The 14,276-nt window shown below is 40.2% G+C and overlaps 1 protein-coding gene across 1 annotated transcript in view; it reads right to left on the minus strand.

Annotated features, from left to right (window-relative positions):
* Positions 1–14,276, minus strand: part of RTTN (rotatin) — a 3,641,098-nt gene that overhangs the window by 640,734 nt on the left and 2,986,088 nt on the right. The gene's annotated exons all lie outside the window — the stretch shown is intronic.

A 14,276-nucleotide genomic window follows, 5' to 3' on the forward strand; every position in this document is an offset into this window, starting at 1 on the left:
CAGACCTACAAGAAAGGAGTACATGATATCAACCAAGAACTTCGGGAAGGGGGATGGAGGGTGGGAAGTAATGAATGAATGAAAATCAACAACACAGATGGAACATTATGGTAAGACATAACTTCTTTATCTGATGTTGTTCATCTTCGTTCATTCCTTACTGATGGGACAGAGTCCCCAGCTACCTGTATTCCTGGGTGGCCCTCAAGGAAGGACATTCCTGAGCACCATAGAGCCAAATGAAGCTCTACCTCTGGAGGCCAAGTCCAATTTGTAATGATGAATACAGGTATGAGGTTTGGCCCAAGTTGCAGCTGAGCAAATATCATTGAGGGAAGCCTTAGCATGGAAAGCTGCTGAAGTTGCTATAGATCTTGTAGAATGTGCTTTGACTCTATGAGGTAAGGTGAGATTGTTTTTGTTGTAGATAAAGGTGATACAATTTCTCAACCATGAAGCCAATGTAACTTTTGATACAGGATGACCCTGTCTAGGTGCAGAAAAAACAGAAACAGTTGGCTTGATTTACGGGTAGATTTTGTTCTGTCCAGATAAAACATATTTGCCTATGAACATCCAGAAGTGCAGGCAATACTCTTCCTTGTTAGAATGGTTAGAAAAAACACTGGGAGATCAAAAGACTGGTTGATAGATTGGTCTGACACCACTTTTGGTAAAAAGGTAGAATTGGTTCTCAGTGATACCCTCTGTCTCTCGATACTGTAGCCCCCTACCTGCATTGTAGTACCCCTCTAACCTCTCCCTTCTCCACCACTCTTATTTTTACTTTTTTACAACTGCTGCAATCTCTTTACAAGGCACCTACAGGCTTTGACCACTAGATGGCAGTCTTTACCCACCTCTAATCTCACTTTATTTCTCTTCCTACCGCCTACATTAAACCTTTCAGGCTTCTTGCACTATTCTCCTTTACCATCTTCTTCCATAGTCCTTTATACCTTGAACCTATCTCCTTCCATAGTCCTTATAAACCCTGTACCTAGCCCTCCTCTCCACCTCCACTACTACTAGGTTAACCCTTACTCTCCCAGGTTTCCCCTCTCTTTTACTTCCTCCTTCCTTAGACTCACAATTTCTGCCTTTTTACTTACTGTCTCCTGTTCTTACCTTCCACCTTACTGATTGTTTCTTCTCACTGCTTTCACCTTACCTGGGTCTGCCCTGCGGGCTCACTCCGCTCCCCTACCCTACCCCCAATTCCCACCCACCCGCAATGGTCCTTGACTTATAATTCACTAAACACTCCCCTTAATTTTTCTCAACCAATCACAAAGCTCCACATCACTAGGCCACTCCCTATCTCTTTCTTACCTAATTAGTTCTAATTACCACTCACTTGAACTACTCCTATATTACCTATCCTAACCATCCTTTAAACTAACTACCTCCCATTTCACCTCATATTCAACCTCCATTAATTTCCTTGTTAAACCCTCCTCATTCTCTTGAAACATCCTCAACTATTTTTCTACCTCACCAACTCACCCAAGCTAAATTCACCTGATATCCACTCATCACCATAGCCCCAACACTCACAACTAATTACACACACATGTTACTCTTAACTACCACAATAGCCTCTCTGACCATACCATATTCTCTCACCTTCTTTGAAAATCTTACTCTACTTGAACAAAACCATAATTTCCAACAAACTTTACCATCTTCTTTCATCTACACCCTTAACCACAGTAACATCACCTCTACCTCTAGCTATATATTACCAAAATATCACAGAACTACCCACGTGACGTACTTCACTAACAAAATTTTTTTTAACAATTCCCACAAAATCTTTAAATTCCCACACTATCTCCAATGTCTCCTCTACTTAGACGGGGATATTCATCCAAACCCTGGCCCCAACAATGACAATAGCAATAGCCTTGATAATGTAACTTTACCTAAGCATTCTACACTAGCTAAAGCACCTAATTCCCTCCTGATAGCTCACCTTAATATTAGAAGTATCAGCAATAAAATTTCCCACCTGCACGCACTCCTGGATTTGCACTCATTTGATATTCTATGTCTTACAGAAACCTGGTTAAAACCTGCTACTCTAGACCAGGAAATTACCCCACCATGTTATAATATCCTTAGATGTGACCACAAAACCAAAAAAGGTGGAGGTATAGCCATTCTCTATAAATCTAATCTCCAGGTTTCCCTCTTCAATGAACTACCATCATAAGACACCAAATCTGAAATGTTGTCTACTAAACTCCAAATAAACGACTCCAACTCTATATACCTAATTTGTATGTATCTTCCCCCTGGTAACAATACTAATACTCTTGAAAACTTACTTAATTACCTCTCTACCCAACTACCCCAGGAGACCATTGTACTGGGTGACTTCAATATAGACTGGCTTACCTGTAATTCCCTGAACCCCACTAACCACTTAAATCTCTGTGGATTCTCTAAATTAATTACCACTCCTACTAGAATCCACAAACCTAACAGGAAAGAATCTACTCTTGACTGGATCTTTATTAATAACCACCCTAGCAATTATACTCCAGGAACCCTTCCCGACAATATCATTGACGATATGCTCACTTACATAATTAGACAAAAACTTCATATCCCAACTACTCATAATCTCAAAACTTCCCGCTCAAAAAAATTCTTTAATCCAGATAGATTCCTTAACGAATTGCAAGCATGTGACTGGTCACCGCTGACCCATCTTGAACTTGATGAGGCTGTGACCTACTTCAACACTAACTTTCTTCAAATACTAGACTATCACACACCTTACCGCTCCACTAGAATAAGAACCAAATCTGCCCCATGGCTAACAAACTAAGCAAAAAAATGCTCCTTAGAAACAAAATATGGGCTAAATGGAGGGCTACCAAATGCCCATCTGATCACCTCCTCTTTAAACAATTAAGAAATGCCACCAAGAAGGACACTCTTAGAGACAAAAAAGACTTCTACCTTCACCTCCAACAATCCACTCAACAAACTCCACAAAAATTTTGGTCAGGGATAAACAAACTTCTTCAGCCAGGACACTCTACTACTCCTGCCCCATTAGGTTTCAACCATAAAAATTCCAACCTGATCCCTGATGCCTTTAATAACTACTTTACAGAAGCCATTCAATCCCTAGCCAATTCTCTACCTCCAACTACTGCCTTCCCACCAAATACCTCCAAGATTTCATCTCCTATCTTTCATATACACCCTGTTCCTACATCTCTTATCTATAAGCTACTTAAAAAACTGAAACCTTGCACTCCATCTGCTGACCGTCTCCCATCTGAATACCTACAAATTGCCGCAAAAGCTATAGACTACCCCATATCTATCCTTATTAACAGAACTATCACTGAAGGTAAAATACCTACCATATGGAAAGTATCCCACATCATCCCTCTACATAAAGGTGGATCTTCTATTGAGCTTTCTAACTATAGACCTATTGCCTTACTCGCCCCATTAGCTAAGATAATGGAAAAATGTATTCACAAACAACTACTCAACCACCTACTACAAAATAATCTACTAGCCAACTGCCAACATGGCTTTAGATCATTCCACAGCACAACAACTGCCCTTCTATCCTTCACTGACTCTATAAATAAAAATCGTAACAATAACTCCTTTTCCTCTGCGCTATTTATAGACCTGTCAAAAGCCTTTGATATGGTTAACCATAACTTACTTCTAGACAAACTAAAGTATCATTCTCTTGATCCACTAGCACTACAATGGTTTAGGTGTTATCTTCAAAACAGACAGCAAGCAGTGCTCTGGGATAACAAACTGTCTTCATTACTTCCAGTAAATATTGGAGTCCCACAAGGCTCTATCTTAGGTCCCCCTCTTTTTTCCTTATTTATTAATGACCTCCATATGAACATACCTCAAGCCACCTGCATTCAATATGCAGATGACTCAACCTTAATCTGTACTGCTAATAGCATAGCCTCCCTCCAGACCCTCACCCAAACTGTTTTCCAAAATGTTGAAAACTGGTTTATCCAACATTGCCTCCTCTTTAATCCCAAAAAAATAAAACTACTGCTTTTTACTCCAACTCATAAATCACTCACTCCATTCTTCTCTATAACCTCTAACAATGCTACAAACATAACCCCAGATACTACCACCCGCCTACTTGGTGTTACAATTGATAACCGTCTTAGCTATGATGACCATATTAACTCCACCATAAAGACTGTTAACAAAAAACTTGGAACTCTATATAGAATTAAACCCTTCCTTACCCCCTCTGCCAGGAAAACTATTGCCCAGACCCACCTCATTTCTACCCTTTTCTATGCCTCTGCTATATATATACAAACCTATCTAAAACAACATCTCAAAACTTTCTACCTGTTATAATAGCATAGCTAGATTTATCACAAGCTCTCCATTTCAAACTCACCATTGCCTTAACCTCAAACAACTAGGATGGCTAGAATTGCAGAACCATATACTCTGTCAACAGTTACTTATCACTCAAAAGATCCTATACCACCCCAATAACACCCCTATCCTCACTAATCTGATTTCACCATATAAAAACCTAGCTACACTACGTTCTGCAAATAAACTCCTGGTCTCCTCGATTAAATCTGACAACAAAGCTGGTGACTCACTTTTCTCAAACACTACAGGTAAAAACTGGAATCAGCTCCCTCCTGAACTTTCTACCCTAGCTTCTACTTCTCTATTCAAAAAACATATTAAAAAACATCTTAAAACTCAGTGGCTTTGTCCTTGTGCTAACCCAGACTGAAACATTTTTCCCCTCCTGCTCATACCCCTGCCCCTCTCCCCTAACCTACACTTCCAAATCTACTTACTTCTCTTTTTTTTTCTCTCATAGTAATAAGATAAATACAAGGACTTGACTCTGTTGCTCATACCCAACTTGTTTTAGTGTACTTGTTTTATTTTTTATTATTTAGTTTAACTTTTAGCATAATGTATATAGTCAATATTTTTAATACTATATTTTTTCTTTAACCAATACTACCTCTGTACTGTTATTATACATGTCTTTGTTATATATTGTTAACTTTGTTATCATTTATCCTTGGAGCTTTTCTCCCCGGGCCTCTACTGAAAATGGACATATATCCAGTTGGACTAGCCCGGTCAACAAATGTAAAATAAAATAAAAATAAGATAGGGAGGTTTGATGCATAAGGCCTGAAGTTCTGACAATCGCTTGGCCGATGTGATTCAATAAGAAAAAGTTTTCCAAGAGCGATATCTTACATCACAAGAAGAAACAGGTTCAAAGGGTGGAGCTGTTAAAGCTAGGGTTGCCACCTTTTCAAATGCCCAAAGTGGGACATTTTTTGTAGAAATGTCAGATTCTACAGGGCAAAACATACCCACGGCCAGTACAAAGAACAAAACTTCACTTTTTTGCCTAAATAAAAGCTTATTCTTGTAGCATTTTAGTTGCTTATTCTGTTTCTTATAACATGCAGGTCTTTCAGATACAAAATAACTGTTTTATGCAACTATTAAAGAAAATATAAGAAATATTTTTGGTCCTAAAATCTCAGGACATTTGCCATTTTTTCAGTTTTTTTGCAGGACACAACTGCCAAAAGAGGGACTGTCCCTCGCAAAGTGGGACAGGTGGTAACCCTAGTTAAAGCTTGCAGAACCAAGGCCAAATCCCAAGGTTGTACGGGTTCTCTAAAGGGAGGTTTTAGGTGGATAACCTCTTTCAAGAAAGTCTTACAGAGTATGAGTGACATAAGTGAAGAATCTTGAAAACCAATATGAAAATTTGAGATGGCAGCTAAATGCACATGGATAGTAGAGGCAGACACCCCAGAGTGGAAAAGATGCAATAAGTAATCCAATACCACCAAGACCGGGGCTGACAAGGGGTCTATTTGTTTATCTGCTGCCCACAGAGAGAACCTCTTCCATTTGTTAAGATACATTAGTCTGCTGGATGATTTACGAGATACAATAAGAATGTTGCGCACAGGGGACGAAAAGTTTTCATGCCTGGCAATCACAGGAAGTGGAGAAACCAAACTGACAGTTTCAGGGTTGTTAGATTGGTGTGAATCAGACCCTGCGTATGGGAGATCAATGTTGGGGATGGATTGAGGATCCACGGTTGATCTAGCAGATGAGGCCAGAGGTACTGGAAACAAGACTTGTCGAGGCCAGTATGGAGCAATGAGGATCATTTTGCTCTTCAACTCTTGTGCTTTCTTTAGAAGTTGGGAGAGGAGGATAGGCATAAAGAAGACCCCAGGGCCAAGCATGGACTAGAGCTTCCCTTGGTGACTGTGTCCGAGGGGGGATCAGGGCAAAGTAGTTGCTGCACTTGTAGTTGGTTGGGGAGGCAAATAGGTCGCAACAAGGCTGGCCCCAGCGGTTGAAGATTTTTGCCGCTATCAGAGAATTGAGGGACCACTTGTAAGGCTGCAGAATGCACCTGCCCAATTTGACCGCTATCACATTGGAGCTCCCGGGAATCTGTGTTGCAATCAGAAAGCGGCTGTGAGCTATCGCCCATTGCCATAGTTTCAATGCCTCTCGGCATAATGGGTAAGATCTGGTGCCCCCTTGTTTGTTGATGTACCAGACCACTGACATGTTGTCTGATTGGATCACAATAGTCCCTGATGGAAGGATGGAGTGAAATGCTTGCAATGCTAGAAGCACCGCCCTCAGTTCCAGGGCACTGATATGGAAAAGGGCCTTTGTCTCCAACCAAGTGCCTTGGATCAAGTTTCCCTGACATAGCCTCCCCACCCCATCAGAGAGGCGTCCATGGTCCATGGCGGTTGAAAGGCGAGACCATTGTTGGGGATTTTGAGACGTCCACCAGAGTAAATCTTGCTTGCATCTCTGAGTTACACTTATTTGAAAAGACAAAGGATGTTGTAGAGGGTACCACTGAGTGAGAAGTAGCCATTGAAGAAGACTCAAGTGAAATCTGTCTAGAGGAACAATGGTAATCAAAACTGCCATTGACCCCAACAGATGAAGTACAGATCGAGCTGGGGATTTGTGGTGACAGAGCAGCAGGTGAACTTGCTGTCTTATTCTCTGAAGTCTGTGTTCTGGAAGGGATGCTGTGCAGTTTCTCGTGTCCAACAGTACCCCTATAAATTCCAAAGACTGAGTTGGGGTTGTGTTGGATTTCTCCCAGTTTATAGTGATTCACAGGCTTTGAGCTGTTAAGAGAGTATACTGCAGGGCTTCTTCCAGTAGACGCTTGGTGGGGATGGTAAGGAGCCAGTCGTCTAGATATGGAAATGCCTGGAATGCTTGAAGTTGCAAGTGAGCGATAACCACTGCCATGCATTTTGTTAACACTCTGGGGGCTGTAGAGAGACTGAAGCGCAGGGCTCAAAACTGGTAGTGACTGGCTCCTATATGGAAGCGGAGGTATCTTCTTGAGCGTTTGTCCATTTTTATGTGGTAATACGCATCTTGAAGATCTATAAAGCACACCCAATCGTTTTTCTCCAGAAGAGGAAGGATAGACTGAACTGTGACCATCCGGAATTTCTCTTGTTTTTTACGAATTTGTTTAGTGTACTGAGATCCAGAATTAGTCTCCAGTCCCCTGTCTTTGTTGGCACTAAAAAGAACCTTGAGTAAAATCCGGATCCTATCTGGTTTGGGGAGACCGTCTGGATGACCATTTTTTGTAGCATCTTTTTGATTTTGTGTGCTGCTGTTCGCTTTGACTGGGTGGAGCATTGGGCAACAGTCTTGATGAGACTGGACAAATATGCAAGGGGATGTGATAGCCTCTGAATATAATCCGTTGTACCCAAGAATTGGTTATGTTTTGCCAGGCAGTAGGGTAGAAAGAGAAACGATCCCCGACTGCTTCCAGAGGTGAGCAGTCGGGCAACGCTTCAGGAGTGCTGATAAGGTTGGGCAGAGAAGGAATCTCTGGAACTCCGGTTTCGTGGAACTCCTCTGCCCCGAAAGGGGCATCTTCCATTGGAGTTTCCCCCTCTGCCTCTAGAGGAAAACTTGGCACATGCATCCTGGAAAGAACCCTGTGATTTCTTGTGCCAGATCTTTCCACTCCTCTGATTTCTGGAATAGAATCGCTGTGGAGTGGAGTGTCTGACACCAATGACAGACAAGGTCTTGCCATCTTGTTCACACCGTGCCAGCGTATCTTTGACTTTAGGGCAAAACACAAAAGTGGCCTCTATAGGGGCATTCATGAAGGAAGCCTTAAAGGAGTCCTCAAAGTTACAAAGGTGCAGCCAAGCATGCCGTCTGGCAACTATATCTGTGCCCGCCGCTATAGCCACCCCTTCTATTGTGTGAGAAATAAGAAGCATGGAAGAGTTGGAAATGGATTCTACAGTGGCTATTTGAAAAGCCACATTATCACAGAATTCATCAGAAACAGCTTCTGCCAAGGTTTCAGAGAGCTGATTGATATGATCTCGCTGAAGCCTGGTTTATAGTTATTTGAAAAGACAAAGGATGTTGTAGAGGGTACCACTGAGTGAGAAGTAGCCACACTTTAGTGTGCCAAATAATTCAAAGACCTTACGGCGAAGGTCGATGAAGCAAACACCTGCTTCCCTAATCTGTCAACCGCCCAGGACTCCTTGTTGGGCAGATGGACAGTTTGGCTCTCTTCTGCCAAATCCTTCTTCATAGCAGCTGCCACCACCACAGCATCTACTGGAAGACCACGTGACCAGTGGGAGTGCTCAGCGGGATGCAATAATATTTTATCTGGCCTCTTAGGTATCGCTTCCATGGTATCAGGAGCCTTCCATGCACACTGCACGATGAGCTGGACGAGCTCATCGGCAGGCGGGGTGACCCAGGAGGTAAGGGGCTGGGAATGAAAATCCTGCTTGTGGCAGTTGCGGCACAGAGGGGGGAAGAGGACTCTGACAAATGAGCTTTGCCAGCAGAGGCAAGCACTCTTTCCATGGCCTGGAAGGCTGTCCTGCCCAAGGAGGGATGTGAGCCCAGAACCGAGCAGGACAACCTCGGAACCGGGGTCATATCTTGCCCTGACGAGCCCACCTCCAGACCAGGAGTCTCAAGAGGTCCGTGAACTGTAACAGAGAGAGCATCCCTAGAAGGAGCCATAGAAAATAAATCAGCGCGGAGCCAGGAATGCCCTCCCCACCGACACAGCCACTGGCCTGAGAAGAGCCCGATGCCCAGTGCACCGAAGGCCACAAGGACAACTCTGGTTCCAAAGTGAGATCCACTACTGGAGTCAGAGGGAGGGAAGCTACTGTCGGAGTAATAGGCTTTGAGACTTGAGTGGAAGTCGAAGGAGGAGTATACGTTGGGGTTTGAGGCAAAATACGCTCACCTGAATGAGGGAACGTGGACTTTGATGGTTGAGAGAGACCTCTGGCCACAAGCAACTGGTCAACAAGCCGCAACACTTCCTGCTCAAAAAGACTATTGGTTGACCTCATGGAGAAGGCTGATGGTGAGGAAAGGACTATACTGACTGCTCACAAAAGGATACAATGAAGGAGAGTATTTGGTCCTTGCTAATTCAATAGGTGCAGAGCTCGGAGCAGAGGAAGTCTGCACCGAAGAAAACGGTGTGGAAAAGGTCTGTGCCAAAGATGTCAGCGCCGTAGTAATTGAAGGTGTCTGCACCATAAAAGAAAAAGTCTGCCCCGAAGGGTACAGTGCCGTAGTGGAATGTGTCTGCACTGGCAATAAGGATGGTGCTGAGAAGGACTGCACCGAAGTACATGTCGGTGCTGAAAATGTCTGCACCGTGGAGTATAGAATCGTCATACTTGGAGACTGTACCAACGGTACCGAAGGGGACTAAACCTGTATTGACGGTGCCGTTAGGGGTTGCGACAGAACTGCTGGAACCATAGTTGTCTGCACCAGGAACTCCGGTGCCAACATCGATAAAGGAGACATGGCTGTAGTCAGGATCATTTAGGGAGGTGCCAAGCCTGGAGCCGACAGGGTCACAGGTGACAGTGCCGGAGTAGTAATCAATTTCACCTTCTTGTGAGTTGACTCCCTACGATCTCCAGAGGGAGAAGAAGGGAGTGACTTTGATGAAGAAGAGGAAGAATGCCTCTTGCTGGATTTAACAGGAGAGGGTGAGCCCTCCGACCCAGAAATAGCCTCAGCGAAAGGAGACTTGAAGAGACCTTTCAAAATTAACTTATTCTTCTTCTCATTGAGAGTCCTGGTAGAGAAGTTTTTAAAATCCCACACGGAGGATCTACAGAAAAATGGGAGACATTAAGACAGTAGACACATAAGTCATGGCCATCGGAAAGCAGTAACTTGCGGCCGCAGTCCTTGCACTGCTTGAAACCAATGGAACTTTTCTTATCCGACATAGCTGGAGTGGAGAAGAAGCACAGTAGCAAAAGGAAGAATAACGGCCACCGAAGAAAAGGGTAAAGAGAGAAAAGGAAGGATTACCAACGATGGTAATGGAGAACTACTACAAGGTAAGAAAAGAGGGTAATAAAGGGAAAAGACTAAAGGGAGAGAGTCTAAAGTGTGCAATAGGGTAGGAAAATATTAGAATAAACTTTTGAGAAAATTTTTTTTAGTAATAACAATATATAAACTGTCAAAAAATTAGACACTTAGCTGAGAGAATGGCATGACATGGTTGATCAGCAACGCGGCAAACGAGATCTGAGGTAACAGGGAGCAAAGCATTCTGGATAGGACCTTGGCTCAAGAGTTTCTGGCTGACGCAAGTTTGATATTGGCCGACTCGGTTCCGAGGACGGAACTGATAACCCATCAGTAAGGAATGAACAAAGATTAACAACATCAGATTCCATATTATAAAAAAACAACTTTTCATCCCATTTATCCAGATCTTTTTGTTTTACATTTTCATAACACCCATATTCTATCATATCTATATTTACACTTTTCAATCTCTTTATATGTTTTTTTCCATATATTTTTGCCATAATTTATTTACTCTAACCCATTTCATAAATACACATTCCATTGTTTCTACCTCTACACAAGATATATAAATTCTTTCTTCTATCTTCTTATATGGCAGGTTCGCCTTTACTGGAAGCTTATTTATGGATAATCATAAAAAAATCTGTACATTCAAGATATTTCCCACATCTATTCAGTTTTGCTTTACTGCTTTATTTTTCTTTCTTCTAAATACTTTCATGGAAAATATAATAAAACGTTTTCATTATAGTTTCATACTATTCCTATCGATTCCTTCCTATATTGTTTATATCAATTTTCCATAGTAATATCTTCTCTTGATAAATTCTCATTTCTACATTCCCCATATCTTTCTTTCATTTAAGATAGTCAAGTTTTGCCCAAGGCTCTCTATGTTTTTTCTTTTATTATATCTACTGCCAATCTTTGTTTTTCTTTCATCCAAGTCAATACTTTACAGAAATTCGGTGATGCTAAATGTACAATCAGATTTATTAAACCCAATACTCCTCCTTTTCTTGTAACATAAAGAATGTCTCTTTTAATTGGGTTTAATCTCAAACCTCATATAAAGGAAAACCATACAGACATGAATTATCTTTTGAATTCAATTGGCATCAAAAATACACTTCCCAAATAAGCTACTTTTCCTATTACTGAATTCAGTAAATATATTTTTTTCTGCATGTAAGTCTGAATGTTCACCAAAATAAACAAATTTGTCTTATTTTAAGAAGTTCTCCCATTGTACTAACCTCTGTTGTTCGTTACCAAACTTTATTCCTAGTATTTCTATTTCTTCCTTACTAAATTGAATATCTTCTACTACATCTGAAAATCCAAGTCCTTTACTTTTTTCTTCATTAATACTCAAACCTAATTCTTTTAATTTCTTACTAAGTGTCTTAATGGCTGTTTTCATCCCTTCTTCATTTTAAACCACGGATACCAAATCATCTGCAAAAGAAAACATTGGTAGGATCTGTATTCCTTCTGTTGTACAATATCTAGCTTTCTTTAATGTCAAATTTACTTCATTTATGGCTGCATTTATTATTAAAGCAAACAATATACTACTTGCTGGGCACCCTTTACTGTATGATACTTTTTACATCTATTTTGTCACTTAACCAACCATTCACTACTTGTCTTAGTTTGTTTTTATTATACACTGAAACCAATACATTAATTATTTTTCTACTTGTATCATATTCTTCTAAAATTTTCCATAGTACTGCATGCTGTATTTTATCAAATCCTTTGCTAATGTCTCCTATTAACACTTTAGCTTCTGCTTTTTCTGCTGTCACATCTTATACTATTTCTCTTATAATCATTAGAAGTCCTTGATCTCCCTTTCCTTATACTCTGAAAATTGTTTCATTCAATAAATTATCTACTTTTTTATTTTGTATTATTTTCTTAAAAATCTTATAGTTTACATTGTTTAATACAATAGGTCTCAATTTTTTATATCTGCTTTGTCTCCCTTCTACCATATAAACTGCGTTGCACCCATACATATTTTCTCATCTTGTATACTTTTCTGTTACCATTCATTGAAAACTTCCGATATATATATTTTCTCCATTCATTCATATTCTTATACAACAAATATTCAATTCCATCTACTTCTACAGCAGCTTCTATATTTGATGTTTTTAAAACTTTACTCACTTGTATCATAGTAATTTTTCTTTCCATGTGTTCATTATCTTCAACTAATTTTTAAAATGCCATTTATGTTTTATTTCCATTTTTTTAACAAATGTTTTCATGATAAAATGTATTACTTGCATTATTTCTTTTTGTGTTTTCACTATATTTCCCTCCTCATTTCTTAACTTTTTTATTATTGTTCTATTTTCTTTTACCATCTTACTTAGGTAAGGCGCTACTTCCTCTTTCTGCCCTTGTAAAATATGTTTGTTTAAACAGCATCCTCTTAATCTTTTATTGGTTCATTTCATATATATTTTTTCCTTCTCTATAAATCCTTCTCTGTTACTTATATCTCTAACGATTTGATCACCAATATCTTTATATTTATAACTATCTTGTTTTCTTTTTGTCCTTTGTCATTTCAAATCCTCTTTTTTATATTTTTCTTTTAAAGCTATCCACTAGTTTAGCCAATCTTTATAAAAATCTTTTCATATTTATATGATCTAACCATAACTGTAAAAATATTCTGCTTGTATCTTCATTTAATTCTGCTTAATTTATTCTTTTAATACGTCTTCCTATTTGTACATATCCTTCCTTATTTAAAACCTCTACCCAAACTGCTACATGAACTGAAAAAAAAACTAATTTTTATACCTTTATGTAATACTTTTAGAGACTCTGATAGTATAAAATAGTCAAGCTTTAACAATTCTTAATTCTAACTCTGACTGTCCATCTCTGTCCAACCTGATCTCTTGGTACACCCCTCCCCATTCCCTGCGCAGCTCTGATAAACACTTACTACAAGTCCATAGACCCAATAAGAACATAGGTAAAATACTCTATAAACACTCCATTTCCCTTATTTGGAACAATCTCCCACTCCAAATCAGAAGCCATACCTCCTTTGCTAACTTCAAACATGACCTGATAATATAACTCCATAACAACCCTATACGTACCTGCAACCACCCTACTTAACCTCTCTCTCTCCCTATACCCACTTTACCACTACATCTGATCTATAAGACCTTTCCCATTTCTATAACTTACTATATCTATACATTCTCCCTTTTACACCCTCCCCCTAGATCACTACATCTCTCCTCTACTACTTTCTTCTTCTCTACCATCTCTTCCTCTGATCTGAGGCCTCTTGTACATACACGTTTCTCTTTTTTTTTTACTCCACTAGTTTCTTCCTCAGCGGTGGTGGTGCTGCGGTAGCGTTGTTGCCTCACAGTAAGACGTTGTCCTGTTCGATTCTCAGCTAGAGCGTCTTCTGTGTGTAGACATGTGTGAATGGGTGTACCTTCATTGAAGGTTGTGCGTCAGAGCTGGCAACTCGGCATGTAAAAATCTACAGCCAATCATTAGCGGATCGGAGTTCTGCTGTGGCAACCCCTAACCGGGAAAAAGCCGAAAGACACAACAACTAGTTTCTTCCTCAGATCTGAGGCCCCCTGCACTTGCACAATTTCTCCTTCTAACCTTTAATTTAATAATGCCATATTATTTTCAAATGAATACCTATAACCTTAATTCCCTTACTGCATTCCTCTTGATTTATTATCGCTTTTTCCTTTTACACCCTTATTATTATATTTTTGCATATAGCTATGTTTAATTCCATGGAGTACATTATTTTTTTCTTATCCACT

This window comes from Protopterus annectens, chromosome 3.part1, assembly GCF_019279795.1.
Source record: "Protopterus annectens isolate FY-2018-M chromosome 3.part1, PAN1.0, whole genome shotgun sequence".
Lineage (NCBI taxonomy): Eukaryota > Metazoa > Chordata > Ceratodontiformes > Protopteridae > Protopterus > Protopterus annectens.